The sequence below is a fragment of the Anabrus simplex genome, chromosome 1 (genome assembly GCF_040414725.1).
Source record: "Anabrus simplex isolate iqAnaSimp1 chromosome 1, ASM4041472v1, whole genome shotgun sequence".
Taxonomy (NCBI): domain Eukaryota; kingdom Metazoa; phylum Arthropoda; class Insecta; order Orthoptera; family Tettigoniidae; genus Anabrus; species Anabrus simplex.
This window is the reverse complement of record NC_090265.1, coordinates 294,028,040-294,046,830: the sequence shown is the minus strand read 5'-3', so window position 1 is coordinate 294,046,830 and position 18,791 is coordinate 294,028,040.

Genomic DNA, 18,791 nt, shown 5'->3' with positions numbered 1-18,791 from the left:
TTTGTTCTCATTTACAGTCATAAAAGCAAATAATCATGTAGCCTTCGCAATTTGTTAAAAGGCTACGGTGTTTGGGGAAGCTTTGTGGAGTGACACGTTATTCAAATGGTTGAGAGGAGACAAGTTCCACTTTTCCCCATTTCCAAATTCATTTAATTCTGCAAACATATTAGTAGAGGAAATTCATCAATTCAGTCCAACACCGTAGTCTAGAACACAGCTGTCAAACATACGCCCCGTGGCAACATAATAACATATGTTTGAGAGAAGCAACGAAGTTCTTATGTCAAGATGCTCAATCTTGAGTGTAACGACTAGAGAGATGTTAGTTTGGCCCAAATTCATTATATTTTAATGGGATGTAGTAAATAAATATAAATAAATAATACACTAAAATACCTCTTCTTTGGTTGATATTAGTAATGAACCAGTCTAAACAACACTCCATTCAAATAATCGAATAAAAATAAGCAAGTACGTCGTCTTTTGTATAATCTTCACAGGTACTATGGTCATTCCTAGAAAGACAAGACTAGCATGTAATTCAATCTAGGACACTTTCGATGTTCGGTATACATATTTAATTTTTATTTTTTATTTTATTTCAATATAGGCACCTGAGCCAAGGCTTTTCTTGGTGCAATACAAATAAATTACAATGGTAGCTATATTCACAATGTAATTACAAAATAAAATACATTAAATATATAATTTAACATGATGTAATAGATAAGATAGGACAAAGCTTCCTAAGCATAATTACCATACTACTTTAAGTATTTAGTTACATTACTCTTGAAGATAGATAAAGTAGGTAACATTTTTTAAATGTTTTGGAAGTGAGTTATACATAGTTAGAGAAAAATGCCAAAGAGAATTTTGACCATAACTAGTAGAATGAATCCGATTGTAGTGAATATTATAAACAATTCTTGTTTCATAATTAAGAATCTGTGAATTGTGAAATGTGAATTTTTGAATAGTTATTCTCCCTCTTAAAGTTAATCAAAGCCAAATTAAGCAGTCAGTTTGGGTATTAGCATTTAAAATTTATTATATGTGTCGCAAATAATAATAATAATAATAATAATAATAATAATAATAATAATAATAATAATAAATTACCAGATTTTGAATATCTGGTAGGCAAGACTTGGCGACCGGGCTTCCAGTACAAGATAATTATTTTATCCTTATGTCACTGTAAACTTTCTGAATTGTATGCACACATAGAGTATTCCTGTTGTTTGTTCGTTTAATGGCACCAAATTCAGCATTTGTCTGGTGTGAAAATGGGAAACCACGGAAAACCATCTTCGGAGCTACCGACAGTGGCGTAAAAATATCTAGGTTTAAAACCCCACAATGAGGTGTTTTTGTCTCGATCGATGGCCCGTTGTATTCTCTTAATTATGTTGTATGGGCGTCGCACCGTTTGACACCCGTCGTCCAAAAGCTTACCATCCTGCTGGTCTGCGCTCTCCTCCCCGTTCTATGACGAATACACGATTGATTTCTTGAATATAAGGGATTCAGCATATGAAATATATACTGAGTGGCCAAAAGTCATGGGAAGACAGATGTTAATAACGAGTTGCTCCGCGAGCCCTCAAAACTGCAACAATACGGCGAGGTATCGACTCTACAAGGTGTTGGAATCGTTCTGTAGGGACCTGGATCCACGCAACTTGCACTGCTACCCACAATTGGTCTTGTGTAGTTGGTGCAGGGTTCATGGAGCGTACACCTGCATCGAAAGCATCAAATAAATTCTCGGTTGGATTAAGGTCGGAGGATCTGGAGGGCCAATCCATCGTCGTAACTTCACTGGAGTGCTCCTCCAACCACCTGCGTGCCACCATAGAGCGGTGACATGGCGCATTGTTCTGCTGAAGGATGGCATCTCCATCGGGATACTCTGGGGCCAGAAAGGGATGCTGATAGTCTTTTTTTTAAATTTGCTTTACGTCGCACCGACACTGAGAGGTCTTATGGCGACGATGCGATAGGAAAGGGCTAGGAATGGGAAGAAAGCGGCCGTGGCCTTAATGAAGGTGTGGACAGTCCCAGCATTTGTCTGGTGTGAAAATGGGAAACCACGGAAAACCATCTTCGGAGCTGCCGACAGTGAGGTTTGAACCAACTGTTTCCCGGGTGCAAGCTCACAGCTGAGCGCCCCTAACCGCACGGCCAACTCAGCCGGTACAGATGGTCTGAAAGAATGTCCGCATAACGTGCACTTGTCAGCGCTCCCTGCAGTCGGGCAGTGGTGCCTAATTGTGAATATGAGAACGCTACCCAGACCAGAACTCAGCCAGAATCCATAGCTTCATGGAGCATACGCCACACTCTCGCGCGCCCATCAGCTCGATACAACTGGAATCAGGATTCATCCGACCATACTACACGCCGCCACTGTTCCATGGTCCATTGCCGATGTTCGCGCGCCCATGCACGTCGTTGAGCTCTGTGTCGAGGTGTCAACAAAGGGACACGAGGCTGGTGAAGCCTATGCGGTGCAGTTGCCTCCTTACAGTCCTGGTAGAAATGGGTTACTGATTCCCAACATTCAACTGGACGGTGATCTGACTCACAGTAGCCCGTCGAGCACCCAGTAGAGTTCTGCGGAGGCGACGTGATATCCGTTCGTTAAACACCTGTGGTCTTCCCGTGCGGCGGTTTACGCGGGTGGTAGCATCCTCTCTGCGATATTGAAGATCCACCCTCCACAATGTTGACCTGCGAAACCCGAATTCGCGTGTAATCTCCGCATTGCCATGACCCATGCGCCGTGCACCGATGATAACCCCAAGTTCAAAGTCGGTTAACTCTCGACGTGTTACCATCTTCACGACACTGGTGTCTGTGACAGACTGCGCAGCTACGCCGTAGCCAGCTGCAACGCTCAGGAATAATATCCGGCACATTTTCTTATGGGACACCCCTTCCAGTGACTTTTGGACACTTACTGTAAATACGTATGATAATCATAGGTTTTTATAGGACTTCAAAATTCAAATTTCGCCTAACTGAAATTTAAATTTTAAATTTTTATAATTTAAGTTTCTCAACTCAATATTATGTTGTAAATGGGTCGAGAATTTTTTTTTTTTTACAATTGGCTTTACGTCGCACCGACACAGATAGGTCTTATGGCGACGATGGGATAGGAAATGGCTAAGGGTGCGAGGGAAGCGGCCGTGGCCTTAATTAAGGTACAGTCCCAGCATTTTCCTGGTGTGAAAATGGGAAACCACGGAAAACCATCTTCAGAACTGCCGACAGTGGGGCTCGAACCTACTATCTCCCGAATACTGGATACTGGCCGCACTTAAGCGGCTACAGCTATCGAGCTCGGTGAGATAAAATTAATAACATAACTATCTGGATTATATATTTTATTCAGAACTTTTCACAAGTTACTTTATCGTTACGACTTTTGGCAATTACTATTAAAAGCTCTAGAAGAACAAATATAATTGATGAGGTGGGAACGAATTACCCCCCATATTTATACTGAAATTGTTTTCTTGGCGTAGAATACGCGCATAGTATTGGAACCGTACTTGAACTGGTGAGTGTAACAAAAATATAGAAGATTTTACATTTAAATAATTTCTGGACAATAGGTGTGAGGAATGACCAATGTATTTACACTGGCGGATAACATTTCCAGACCCCAAGAAGGGGTTGTGCTAGATCTACGTACGTTGGTAGGCGTGTTAATACATCTGAAATATGACGTCGATTCAAATTTCCCGCAAATTGCATTAACGTGGCTCTAGTAGCGGCCCCAGGACGTTGCACATCAGGTTTGCAAATGCGTTCTGTACTGTGCGAGAGCGTTAGTTACGTGTGAGATTGGATGGAGTGACTGTGAGTGGGTCAAAAATGACTTTACGATGACGAAGAGACCAGCATCAACAGCTCACAGCGGTTGAACGAGGTCTTGTAATGGGGCTATGCGAAGGTGGATTTTCCTTCCGCTCGCAAGAAGACCGGGCTCTGGACGTCAGCGTGGGACCACCGAGACGGAGGACCACCGTATTCGTCGTATGGCTGTGGTGAGCGGCGGTTGGCACCACAGTGACGCAACGAACTGTTTGAAATCGGTTACTTGAAGGACAGCTCCGAGCCAGACGCTATGCGGCGTGCATTCCACTTACCCCGAACCACCGCTATCTGCGACTTCAGTGGTGTCAAGCGAGAGGTCATTGTAAGATCGAGTAGAGGTTCATTGTGTTTTCCGATGAAATGCGGTTCTGCTTTGGTGTCACTGATGGCCGTGTGTTGGTTAGAAGCAGGACAGGTGAGCGCCTGCATTCCACCTGTCTGCGGCGTCGAGACCCTTGGACCTACACCGGGAGTTCTGGCCTGGGGAGCAATTTTCTATGACAGCAGGAGCACTCTCGTGGTTATCCCACGTACCCTGACTGCAGATGTGTGCGTCCGTCTGGTGATTCGACCTGTTGTGCTGCCATTCATGAACAGCACTCGCGGGGGTGGTTTCCAACAGGATAATGCACGATGCCACTGTTGTAACCCAACGTCCTCTACGGAGTGTCGATATGTTGCCTTGGTCTGCTCGATCCCCTCGATCTGTCCCCAGTCGAGCACGTATGGGACATCATTTGACGACAACTCCAGCGTCATCCACAAACGGCATTAACCGTCCCTGTATCGACCGACCAATTGCAACAGGCATGGAATTCCATCCCGCAAGATGACATCCAGAACCTGTACGGCACACTGCATGCACGTTTGCATGCCTGCATTCAACAGTCAGGTGATTACTCCGGTTATTACTGTACCAGCATGGCACATTTGCAATGGCTTTTCTCGCGCAGATGTTAACCTGTAGTCTTGTACCTTTAATCAATTAAATATGTTACCTCGACAAATATATTGCCAAAATTTCCGTATTCTACAATCCTTATTTCAAGGTGTTTGGATATTTTTTCCGCCAATGTAGTAACAAGTGTGTGATCTCGGTATGGCTTAATCGGTAATGCAATAGTGATGCCATCTTGCGGAACGAAAAGCACTGTGCAGCGCAGCTAATAATTAGTGTAGCTCGGAATTCCATCGTTGTTAAGACAACCGTGCAAGAAAGAACAAACTTAAAAAAACAACATTGATTGTTGCAGTAAAATGTAGCGGAAAAAAAACCATGCAAAACTTAATTCACACTTTTGCTTTCAAAAATGGAGAAAATAGCTTTCTCTAGGGTACTTATAACAATTAGCATTCACTGTACAATACATATATATTTGGCATGTTCATAAAATCAGTAGACTAATACTCCTTTGTTGTAATGAAGTGAACAGGGTATTCACACCACCCAACCCGTCTCAAAGCTCGTGAATAGTACGCAAAGCCATTACACCTTAGAGTGATATTTACATTACAGAAAAAATCGGTGATCCAAAAAACTTGTAATCTGAATTAGTTCGGCTTAACGGATCTCTACTGCACTTCATTTTGACAATACCGATCACGTGGTACGTATTTCACGTCGACACTTACAACGGCGAGGGTGTCCTCGAAACAGCCTCGTTCGAATCTTTTGAGCCACTTCAACTCTTGGTGATCGCTGGGACGATACTTTAATCACCAATTTATTAATGAGAAGTGCAAGCGAGCTGGTAATTTTATATGACTGCCGGCACGATGAGCTTAGCCACAAGTCCTGCAATTGTATGCATAATAGAACACTGTCATGTGAATTGTCAATTCGTATATCCGACAGGTTTGTCCTTAACATTACTCCGCCACTATATACTAATCAAATAATTAGTATTGCACACAGACCAGCTATCCCTGAAGGAAGATAACAAATTAAGAATAAATTGTGTTCAGCCATTTTCGTGTGATGTAATAAGGGAGCAGACAGACAGGCAGAAAAACAGACAAAAATATAATTTAGCCTACTGTCTAATTTTGTGTACCTAATATAATATAAACACGAAGTATGAAATGTACGGATTTTATTCCAAATAGGAATTTTGTGATTTATAAGAATATCAAAAATTCAGTTTCAAATCATTTCGATAAATGGTTCCACTTCATTTTCCGCATCGAACACAGACAGACTTTTCTAGCTGGCGCTGCCCTTTCCAGGCTCTGTAAATTTAATGCCTCTACCTCTGCATTACTACCTACTGCCATTTATTTATGGATGCAGTACTTTTGCATCTGTCTCTTGGCACAGGCCAGAGCAAAGTGTAGCTTCCATCGTAGTCCCAGTCTCATTTATGGCTGTGATAATATGGACGCTGCTGGGGTATGGGTAGTGCTGAGTAATGACATTCAGAGCACAACCAGTGCGTCTGATTGTGATGACATGTGTTGCTCATAGGGTCAGTTGTGCTGCAACAGCACTTTCTGGCCCAGTGAGGAAAGCAATTGCTAACTACCTCGATCCTCATCTTGCCTAGTACACCTCATTTTGGCCCTGCTATAGGTTGTTGCGGTTTCCCTATAACCGCATAGATTTGGTGGTACTATTTGAGGATCCAACCAGCCTCTAGGCTGATGACCTGAACGACACAGACAGACCTCCACATTAACTTTATTACAAATATTATTTATTAGTATATTTGTGAATAAATGAGAGAAATTCTACATTGACAACAGGGCAGTGATGGAAATACTGGTCTGTGCGGCTGAAACAAAAATGTAGGCCTAAATTGACGATATGTAAAAATTTCGTAATCAAACATCAACAAGGTATCGCCATCAAGCTACTGCTTCACGTCCGTAGTATCGACCTGAAGATAAATTAAAATAATTTCCGCTCACATTCTTTTACCCAAAAATGTTTAAAAAGCAGCAATTTCCCATTAAGAATTGAACCTGTGCTTCAGTACACAATAATTATAAATCAGTCCGATATCTACATAGCATCTGATTGGCTCATCCGTCCGACATTCAGTTGAGGCCATCTGAACTGAACAGTACAGTAGTCTTGCTGGTACTAGAGTGTTATGCGCACAGGTTAAATGTCTTGGAAGTGAAAAAGTGATCATCTCGAATATCAGTGTCCGGTTACGGATAGGTTTTCTTGCTTCTCCCAAGAAGAGGAAGTGCGTGAATATGTCAGTAAACTGGCTGGCCATTTGCAACTGCGGTTTCATACAGTGAGTACTCTAGTATAAACGAGACACTAAATGGAAGAAAGAAACTGTAACTATCTTGAATGTGCTTAAATTATCTGAAATGAATGTAGGGCGTTTCCAAAGTTGTACAGCGTATTTATCTGACAATATTTATGCTTCCTATTAATAGGTCTTGCGCAGGGTCAGGCTGCAGTTTCAACGTTACTTGAATAAGCCTGCTTTCAACATGACTATTTATAATGTGTAAGCATATTAGTGTTATATCCATGGGAAAAGAATTCATTATTATTATTATTATTATTGTTATTATTATTATTATTATTATTAGTATTATTATTATTATTATTATTATTATTATTATTATTGCGGCAGTAGTTAGGCCTCTTCCTAAGTTTAAACTGCCGTCGTATATCCGTCTGTTGTGCTATCTACTAAGAACTCTTTGAACTACACCATATCCAAGAAGTTTTATATATTTTGACAAGTGGTCTCTTGTAGTAATTTTCTAGTGCTACCTATAGCGTAATGTTCTTTAAATAAAGTTATCGAGAATGTTTTATGCATTGTTTGATAATTCACTGGAAATTCTTTGTGGGGTCGCAAGTCTGTTCATGAGTGGGTTTTCAGAAGAGCAGGACCTCTCAATCTAGTGATTTAGAAACAATATACAACTAGAATGTTTTGCAGTCACTATTCTTATTCAAATTCCGTTGTTTAGACGCAGTGCATTAGAAGGTCACGCAGTGGAGCTGTTACTGCTTATATTCCTTTCTTTTTCATAAGTAATTTAAATCTGAAATCATGTATCCTTGGAATAGTTTGAACGAATTGATTGTTGCTTGTTTTTATTCTTAAACTTTCTGTCAGATGCCGCTTTACCATTTGAGACTTGCACCCTATAGCCTACAAGTAACAGCACTCTGTATGCAAAATACGTAAATAGTGTATCAAAAAGAAACTGAAATACTCGTATATGTTCCGTCAATATAATTATCTAACCTAAAAGAACCGCTACTCTAAGCCTTACTCTCAAAATATATTTCATTTCTCTCAAGTAGGTCTTTTAGTACACTGCTGCTTGTTGTTTAAAGGGGCCTAACATATAGGTCATCGGCCCTTTGAGTACACTAAATACAAATCTAGTTAAAAATAACATCGAAAAAAAGATCCATATTCACGGGGTCACTTTAAAGAGTTCAGTCTCATGAGGAAGGTGCCAGGCATTTTGATCTATCTCGGCCACTAATGGATGAATATGAACAACGTTAAGCCTCTCTTATGCTAATTCCTTGAAATGATATATACTGTGTTGTCACGAAATGTGGGTATTTTAACTCTGCTAAGCACGCAGCTCACATAAAACAAACACCGTATTGAGTCTCAATTCATCACTGCTAAGTAGCGAAGAAGTAAATCACTTACAGGGCTCAAGGATGATATATAGTTCGGTGGCAGACGGAAATTTAACATAACATCCGTGTATACTTCCTCGTTAGAAAAAAATTATTATGGTTTATATTATACGGTATGATTCATATACAATTATTGCAGCATATTTTATTATCGGCTCGACTACGATAGAGTGAACGAATGAATACTTGATTCATTCAAAAGAGCCAGGGCTCGACTAACCGTCAGAATGACCAGAAAATCAGAAACGTTATCACTTTCAAAACGGCACATAATCCTACATTTCACTCAACGCACAATGGAAACGAGTAGCCTACCAGCTCAGCTCCTGTGGCCAGGATGAGTGGCTAAAATAGCTTTCTGAGCCCAATGTGGCGGGTTCAATCCTAATTCACTCCTGTGGTTATTGAAAGTGCTCAAATGCGTGAGCTTTGTGTTGGTAGATTTCACAGCACGTAAAGGAACTCTTGTGAGAGACAGTTCTTGGTACCAGGCTTTTTAGAAAAACGTAAAAATAATTATGCTGCTGATGATGATGGTAATTGTTGTTCTAAGGGGCTCTACATTTACATCATCGGCCCTCGTAAAAATATATAATTTTTTTTTTGCTAGGGGCTTTACGTCGCACCGACACAGATAGGTCTTATGGCGACGATGGGATAGAAAAGGCCTAGGAGTTGGAAGGAAGCGGCCGTGGCCTTAATTAAGGTACAGCCCCAGCATTTGCCTGGTGTGAAAATGGGAAACAACGGAAAACCATTTTCAGGGCTGCCGATAGTGGGATTCGAACCTACTATTTCCCGGATGCAAGCCCACAGCCGCGCGCCTCTACGCGCACGGGTAAAAATACTTAACAGGTTGTAAATTCTATAACATTATTCATTCATCGATATGGCCATCTGTGGGCTATGTTCACACAACCTACGTGGCATTATCATTATTATTATTATTATTATTATTATTATTATTATTATTATTATTATTATTACCGTGTTGGTGGATCAGCAGAGGTGAAAGAAGGTGCCAGGATGAATGGGTCTAACTACAGAGTCAAAGTTAATTTAAAATTTTAAGAAAAGTTATATATATTTTTTTTCTTTCGTAAAAATTACAAGAAGTAACAAAATCACAGGTACTAGTAGCAAAAGACAAGTCTAGTTAAGACAAGATTGTTGGTATAAACAGACATTGTGCTTTAAGTCCTCACTTAACACTTCCTGAGCTTCGACCTTATTTCTACAAAGATCACCATATTATGCAAGGGCAGAACACCCCTCAATACATGGAGCACTAGCTCCGTAATTTACAATGTCAAGCCTCCTAGAGGCACTTTTACAATACTTGAAAAGAGCAGACATGCTCTCAGCTTTTTAATCCTAGTCAAGGCAATACCAAAAATATCTTACACTTTCTGGCCTTCATGGCCCAGCTTACAAATTGAAACAGGGGTATCTCGTACCCAACCTACAGGGCCTTCGAGTAAAAGAAATAACCGTTAAATAAATGGCCCGAACAAAAAGGAAGGAGGCGAATACTTGCACTCCTCTATGTAGCTTCCTAAAACCTAACGGGCAATAGGCCGATGAAACAGGGGCTATTCCCAAACTATGGATGTGACCCGTATAAGAAATAAATTTTAAAACATTAAGGAAGAGAAGAAAATCAGTTACCAACACGTAGTCACCTCAAACCAAAATGAAGGGGAGCTCGAGAGGGTAAATCACTCTTTATCCCTGAATTACAGTTACAGATTTTATGAAGTTTTTACATAAACCGGCAGAGAATTACATGTTTAGAAAAGTAGGTTACATTGCAAAGGTTTCGGACCTTTCCCGCGGGTTAAACTGCTGAGCTAGCAAGAAATAAAGTTGTTAAACGGCCATTACCTTGCTGAAGACCTGCTGCCTGATGAAAGAGGCGCCTCCCGCCTCCTGCTTCACGTACACACACTTAGTTGCATGTTGATCAAGTGGCCAAGAGACGTGAAAATCAGCCGTTTATAAACCCTCGGGGAAAGTTCGAGACCTTTCATGAATAAAACACACCCTCTCAATTTTATTGGCTAGCTTAAAGTTACACATCAAATCGAAGAAGAAGCCTGTGATCGGTAGGAAATTAATTACAGAAATTCTGGATTGGCTAAATTCAAAACTGGTGGAAGGAAAAGCTAAATATTGCCAACCCACAAAAGAATGAACGAAATTTAGTAAAGAAAAACTTATGAGTACAAAATTTCTTCAAAACAGTTCCTTCACATCGCACCAGGGTGCATGATCATAGTTTTTTAGTACAGACATATATGAGAGAATGTCCACATTCATGAAGAACGGAAAACAAAACAAGTTGAAATTCACACAGTACTGGCAACTTCATAATCACAAAATCCTCTTCTAAGGAAAAGTTTAAATAGGACTAGTTTCAAGTTCAGTGTTTCTCCAGTAGGGGAGTTCTTATTGGCGCAAGATTTAAATGCGCGGCGTAGAGGTGTACCTCCCGGTACAATTATTATTATTATTATTATTATTATTATTATTATTATTATTATTATTATTATTATTATTATTATTATTATTATTATTATTATTATTATTATTATTATTATTATTATTATTATTATACAAATTTTTAAATGCCATACCTTGTATTTGAAACCACGTTTCTGTTCTTCTGTTCTGTTCTTCTATTTCATTTCTTGAAATTTTTTACACCCTGTTAGTCTATGTGTGTTATTGCGTCTATCATCATTTTCCTTGGTCCCTCTCAGGTTCTCTTCTCGAAGATCATGCCTTCAGTTATGTTTACATTAAACTCATTGTGCCTCAGTTATAAATCCTTAGCAAATAACCAAAGTGTTGTCTTTCTCTGAAGTGGTATTACTTAAATGCTTGCTTTCTGTGACCATGTTTAGCATATTTTTACTTGTCCTTTCTGTCCAAGGTATTCTGGTCATTTTTCTCCAAATTTTCTCCATTTTTTTCCATTGCTTTCGGATGTTTCTAATATTCCTTCAACAAGACGTTCTCGCAGCCATATAGAAGTACACTCCAGATGAAAGAGTAAATTGTTTACATCTTTCGATGTTGAGTGATTGATTAATGAGTGACTGTCTGTTCCACTGTATTGAAATACACGATTAGCCAATGCCTTCTGTGCTGCACCCATTATCCTCTGTAATAACTGTACCTAGGAAGCAGAAACTGTTAACCTGTTGGATTTTGTGTTTTCGAACCTCGATATTTGTAGTTCTATTCTCATCTGATTTCTTGATGACCATGAGTTAGATTACACATACACTGATATTTTATTTTTAAATCTTTCAGGATAGCTACGAGCGTGTTCAGATTTATTTCCATGGAGGTTTTTTATCGTTGTTATGTTATCTGCATATCTGACACAGTGAATATCTCTTCCGTTCACTTTAACTCCCTCATGATTTTGATTTGTACAAATTTATTGCTTCTTCTATGAAGGAGTTTAACAAATACCGCGATAGTGAGAATGCCTGCCTTACTCCTTGACAAATGTTTGATTTACAGTTGCTGCCATTTACTTCAATGTTTACTCTTTGGCTTCAGTTACGTGTCTGTGTTTGCGGTATAACTTTGGATCTTTCATGCTTATGAATACGATCTTCCGCTTTTATTATTATTATTATTATTATTATTATTATTATTATTATTATTATTATTATTATTATTATTATTATTATTATTATTATTATTTCTGCCTGACATAAAACACCTGCAAACCTTCTGCAAATCACAATGCAGGGAAAGACTCAGGGGAAGAGAGGCCCTGGGAGACCCTATACGCCTTAAATGGAGACCCTGTGGCAGGGATAAACGACCACCTCGCTATTCCGTGTGGCCACTAACAAGCCTGTGATTGGCCAGAATAATCGCCAACGTTTGATGATGGATACGTCACCAGAAGAAGAAGAAAAGAAGAAGAAGATGCAACTTCTCAAAATATTATTTCAGACTAAATAAGTGGAGTGAAGGTTGTTTACTCGTCCGTGCTGCACAATCTATTTGACTGTAAAGTAGTACGCTCTACATTTATTTTTCTGTCACATAAATCACAGAGTTATGAAAGAGTTATGAACGGATTTATGTTCCACAGCATGGCTACCATCGCGAATTTTAGTAACTAATTATAAGGTGCGAAACGATCTTACTGCTCTCAAAATGTATCTAAACCGTAAATTTTGCTGGGACAAACGTCCAATTTCAGGAAATCATGGGAGCACTTGTGTTTACTTTCCTCTGAATTAAAGATACTGAAAGGATAAAAGGTGGATTAGACTTCGAAAAAACGGCGAATATAAGGCCGACTTGTATTCTTCTGCTGACTCTTCTTTCTTTTCCTGCCGGGCTGAGTGGCTCAGACGGTTAAAGCGTTGGCCTTCTAACCCCAACTTGGCAGGTTCGATCCTGACTCAGTCCGGTGGTATTTGAAGGTGCTCAAATACGACAGCCTCGTGTCGGTAGGTTTACTGGCACGTAAAAGAACTCCTGCGGGACTAAATTCCGGCACCTCGGCGTCTCTGAAGACCGTAAAAGTAGTTAGTGGGACGTAAAGCAAATAACATTATTATTATTATCATTATTATTATTATTATTATTATTATTATTATTATTATTATTATTATTATTATTATTATTATTATTATTATTATTATTATTATTTCTTTTCCTTGTAGTCGTTTGACTTCGCACTAACACACAGGTTTCCGACGACGGGATGAGAAAGAGCGAGGATTGAGAAGATAGTGGCCCCAACATTTGCCTGATGTGAAAACAGTAGAAACCACGGAAAATCATATTCGGCTGCTAATAAATGGTGGGATTCGAACCTACCATCTCGTGCTTGCAAGCACATAGCCACGCGACCCGAACCACGCAGCTAACTAGTTCGGTAGGATCTTCATTTCATTCATTTTAACACAATGCCGGAATGTGAGACACTAGAGCACTGGCCTTCTGAAACCAAGTTGGTGATCGATCCTATCTCAGTTAGCTGGTATTTAACGGTGCTCAAGTACGTCAGCCCCGTGATGATAGATTTACTGACACGCAAAAGAAAGTAAATAAATAATAATTCCAGCACCTCGGTGTTTCTGAAAACAGTAGACATAGCTAGTTGGACATTCTGTAAAACCAATAACTATGGTACAAATACAATTAAACCTTCTAAAAACTTGTGGCAGGCTGAGTGACTCAGACGATTAAGGTGCTGGGTTTCTTAGCCTAATTTGGCAGGTTCGATTCTGGTTCAATCCATTGGTACTTGAAGGTGCTCAAATACGTCAGCCCCGTATTGGTAGATTTGCCGGAAAGCTAAAAAACTCCCGCGGGGCAAAATACCTCATGTCGGTGTTTCCGAAAAGCGTAAAAGTAGTCAGAGGTACGTTAAACCGGTAATATTTACTTATTATTCAAATAATTTTGTATCCAAATACCTCCTGTAAAATATGGTGGAGATTTATTTTAATTTAATTAGGGAATTCTTCCCTAGGAACTCAGGAACATGTTAAAGGAAATTAAAAAGTGAACTAACTTGCTTGATAACGAAGAAACATCGGCGTAGTGATTAATATATCATTGTGATAACAATTAAATCCATATTTCTCACTGTCGGCAGCCATGAAGATGGTGTTCTCTGGTTTCCCATTTTCACACAAGGCACATGCTGGGAATGTACCTTAATTATGGCCACGGCCGCTTCCATCCCACTCCTAGGACTTTTTTCTATCCCATCGTCGCCATAAGACCTATCTGTGTCGATGCGACGTAAGGCAAATTGTAAATAAAAAGTTTTATTTCACGTTCGATCTAATCTATTATCTCTCCATGCAGCATGTCAGGGTTTTCGACCAGCCTCCTCATATTCCACCTACATGTCGTGCGAAGCAAAATGCAGTCTTAACAGCGCGACACTGACGTAACATTAGCTAGCAAGTATCGGCAGTTTAGCCCCAAATTACAACGTATTATTTAAATGAAACATTCCATTGATATGAATTCATGTCTACAAATGTATGAAACTATCAATCCATGAGGCATGATAAAAGTAACATTTGGATAATTTCATTGATAACACACTAAATTCACCCACTATCCACGTACGAAGAAAGCAACACGGGTATTCAATTAATATGCAAACGTACAGACAACGTAAGATGACTTCGTAATGGCATCAAGGGGGCACTTGTAATACTACACATAGAGGATCGTACTGCAGACTGGTGACGGTCAAGGGGCCATGGGAAAAAACTACAGAACGTAGCGTACATTGAACCCTTGAACTTACCATTCCATCGTTGGTCGGCCACGGCTGCTACAGTAGAACAATATAGAACTCTTAAATCATGGGTCGTTGCGGGAATAAATTCGGTCACGATCTTAACCAAACGATGGGGTTCAGAAGAGAGCCTAACTACTTGAAATGAGGAGCAAATATGTGCTTACTAACTTTTATTAAAATCGAAATGACACAACATTATTATTTTAATATATATCCTTGAAATTAAAAAAATTATAAATCATTTATTATTGAATGTTTCAAACTCAGTCACATTGCATAGCATTGCTTTATTTCTCACAGTACCGAAGAGTTGCTTCGGAGAAAGTAATAAATTGGTGGACAGCGAAATTGAAAAACTGAAAAAGGAAAGACCTGAAAACCGGGCACCTATTACTCTAAACGAGAACTGAGAATTAATCCACACGATCCGTGGAAAATCTGACTTTCAACAAGTAGAACGCCTGATTTCCTCTCAATTAAGGTTATCCACCAGTCGAATACTCTTTACGGATACGGAACACCCGCCGAATGGACCCTTAATCGAACCAAATTGACTATCAGTTGCTTTGGATAGGTTGCGAAATATTATGGGAAAGCATGGTGTTCACTACGAGTTAACAGCATCATTCACAATTGAAATAAAATTCCACCGTGTATTTGTCATTCATGACACCCTTAAGTGATAAGGTAATCCGGATGCTAAATGTGCATCACCCAAACAGCTGTTCGGAAGGAACCAACAACAACATGATCCGCGAGGATCTTACGTTACGTCGTTCTGAAGGAACAAAAACTTATTCATCACGCATTTAGAAGAAATGCCAAACACTGAAGTTAATTAAAAAGTGGTAAATCACTTGAAAAGTATTATTATTGAACCGATTTTCAGGTTGGAAATGGTTATGTTACGCTTAATAAAATTACCAGTCCACATTGAAAAATACAACAAAAGGAATTCTTTCCTTTTAAAACAATGACTACCATTACAGATCCATCTACTTATTGTTTGTCCCAACACACTACCTATAAAGTGATCACTTAATCGAATTCAACTACGTATAAAAATGAAAGAACGACAAAGATTGAAAATAAAATAATACTACTGGCTGACGAATCGAAACCGCATTCGCAACTCAAGTCTCACACTAATACATTGAGTGTCAATATGCACACTATCAAAACGAAACGGACGTCAGAACGACAAAACAATTAAGTCCGTAAAATAAAATAACATATCGAAGTCATTAAAACTCAACACGCATGGAGAATTAGAGTAAAATATTATTCTCCATCAGGTCGATATCCAATGTTTGGGCAACCCTCATTCGCCGATCACGGTCCGGTTATCTTAAGGAGCACCTTCCAGCTGTTTGGAGCTGCGCACAAGTTGGTCTCATTACCGATCTAACCCTCTTCATATTTCATATTTTACTGTAGATGCTACCTTCGTCCAAGTCACTACGCGATAACAAAAGAAACATCTAATCTGAGACTTGAGTATGTACAGCTGACATCCCAGACCTATCGTCGGGCTCACTTAAAATCTGTACATCCTAACACTAATCTCTATGTACACGATACCTTCCAAATTCTATCGTCGGGCGTGAACTAGGACGTCTCACCATCAGTAACTCCAAGGATAACATGTGACGTCCTAAATATATGGTCGGGCGTAAAAATGGGTCGTACTACGCACCCCCTAGCATATCAGGCGAACTATCAATTTCAAACAAACTCTGACATTTCAATTGTAAACCTGGTCAGACTTATAACACACAACGGTACAACGTCTCTTACTATTAAACGAATGCAAATCGAAAAATGCAGTAAGTCTCTATCTCGTTACAGAACGTGAGCTCGAAAAAAAAATACGTGACGAACAATTCTCCAACTCAAACACAATCTCAGCATGTGCAATGAAGTCTTTAGGGAAGAAATGATAATTCCCAACACACATCTACCATTTAGTGGATGTATTCAGAAATAATAATCATCACTACCGCATTGGAAACTTTCAAATCGCCTACCATCAATTCCAAATATTTATATCTATGACTATCCAGTGAAACGAAATTCAATACAACACCAACCATGTATTCTAAATGCTCTTTTATCCTTGAGGTCACATTATCTTAATATTCATACGGGCTTTACGTAACCAGTCAATTCACTTTTACTACCAAGATTTTTAACCTTTACTAGAGTCGTTTTCACTTGGGATCTTACTAGAAATCTACGGTGCCTCACACAGCAGTCGTCTCAAATTTCGGATTGGTAGCGGAAAACACTACAGCCTGCCACAATACAGCCTGTCTCACAACTCATTCTCCTCGCCTTATCCCAGCGGTATCACTTAAAATCCAGGCTCCCTTTCATCTTTAGTATTCCTATCCCTCTCATCTCCACATATATAAATTCTTCGCTCTCAATCCATTTTTCTTATATTTCCAAGACCCTTTTCATATTTCAATCCTCTTGTGAAAACAACAACCATTATAAAATACACCTCTTTACTTTACTGTTACTACAACTTTCGGACCTCGAGAATACAAGAACACACCGCGATTTTCCGTATCATCGACATACACAATGTCCCAAAATTTTACTTCCCATGAATAAATATAACTCTATCGAATTTCACTGGAATTTTCTAAATGCCTGCGATCCTTGTGAAACATACTGGTTAAATGCACTTTTAACATAGGCAAATTTTATCCCGCGGTAGACATTATTAATATTATTATTATTATTATTATTATTATTAATATTATTATTATTGACAAACATTTCTGAATTCAACTGATATTTGAAATTAAGACATTCGCTACGATTCCACTTCTTGTGATGGTTAATCAAATATATGAGATATTTTCAAACCACTTCTATAGTTTTAATTTGACTTGAAAAGTAAAGAAGGAAGAGTAGGTTTAAAGGAGTAATTGCTCTACGTACTGTACACTATTACAACACCTCAAATCAGGCTGTAGGGTCCCTCTAGGGGTGTAAAGAAAGCGCTTCCACTATTCGTAACTTCGGCGCCAAATGGGATGGAGTGGTTAGCTCTATCTCGACAACCTTTGTCTAACCTCGTACTCATTAAAAAAATGTATTATAAAGTAAATATTGTGATTTGTACTATAATGCTGTACAATACAACAGAGAATATGGGCCTAATGATCCATGTAAAATGCAGTGAAAATAAATCAGCTCATTGTTTTAACGAATTATTACATCTAACTCAGTACGGTAGTATTTGAAAGTGCTCAAATACGTTAGGCTCGTGTTGGTATCTTTACCAGCACGCAAAAGAACTCATACGGGACAAAACTCCGGCACCTCGGTGTCTCCGAAGAACCACCATGGTAGTTAAAGGTAAGCAAATCCAATAACAGTATTTATTACTGAGGTACAGTCCTTTCTGAACTTGTCGTATACTTGTTCTCTTCCAAGTGGAGAACTAACTTACATGGAAGCAACGTTAGAAGCCAGAAAATAACCTAGATGATATTGATTTTAGAGTAGACTGGAATCTGGTTGGTAAAAACAGCTAGAACTACTGTTTCCTCGTAAAATATTCTTAAAATGAAATTGTAAAGATTGAAATACAAAATGATATTGTATAAAGATATTTCAGCTCTCTCACTGGCAATTTAGTAAAAGTCATCAGAGAGGTAGTCAAATTTATTCATTCCGGTTCTGTGGTAAAACGGTTAAAAGGATGTGTATTAGATTGGTTTTCTTTTTAATAGATCTAATAGAATTTAATGAGTAAGGAACGAAAGACATTACGAATGACAAAAGTACATTTGTCTTAACTCGTTGATTTTCTCGAGTATACTTCTGTTTGTTTTCTTTGTAAACAGTCAGAAGTAGGTCGTTCCGTGACATGCAGTAATCGAGACACTAAATTAAGCCCTTGGTCGATCGATGTCCTATGATAATACAGCAGTAGTCTGT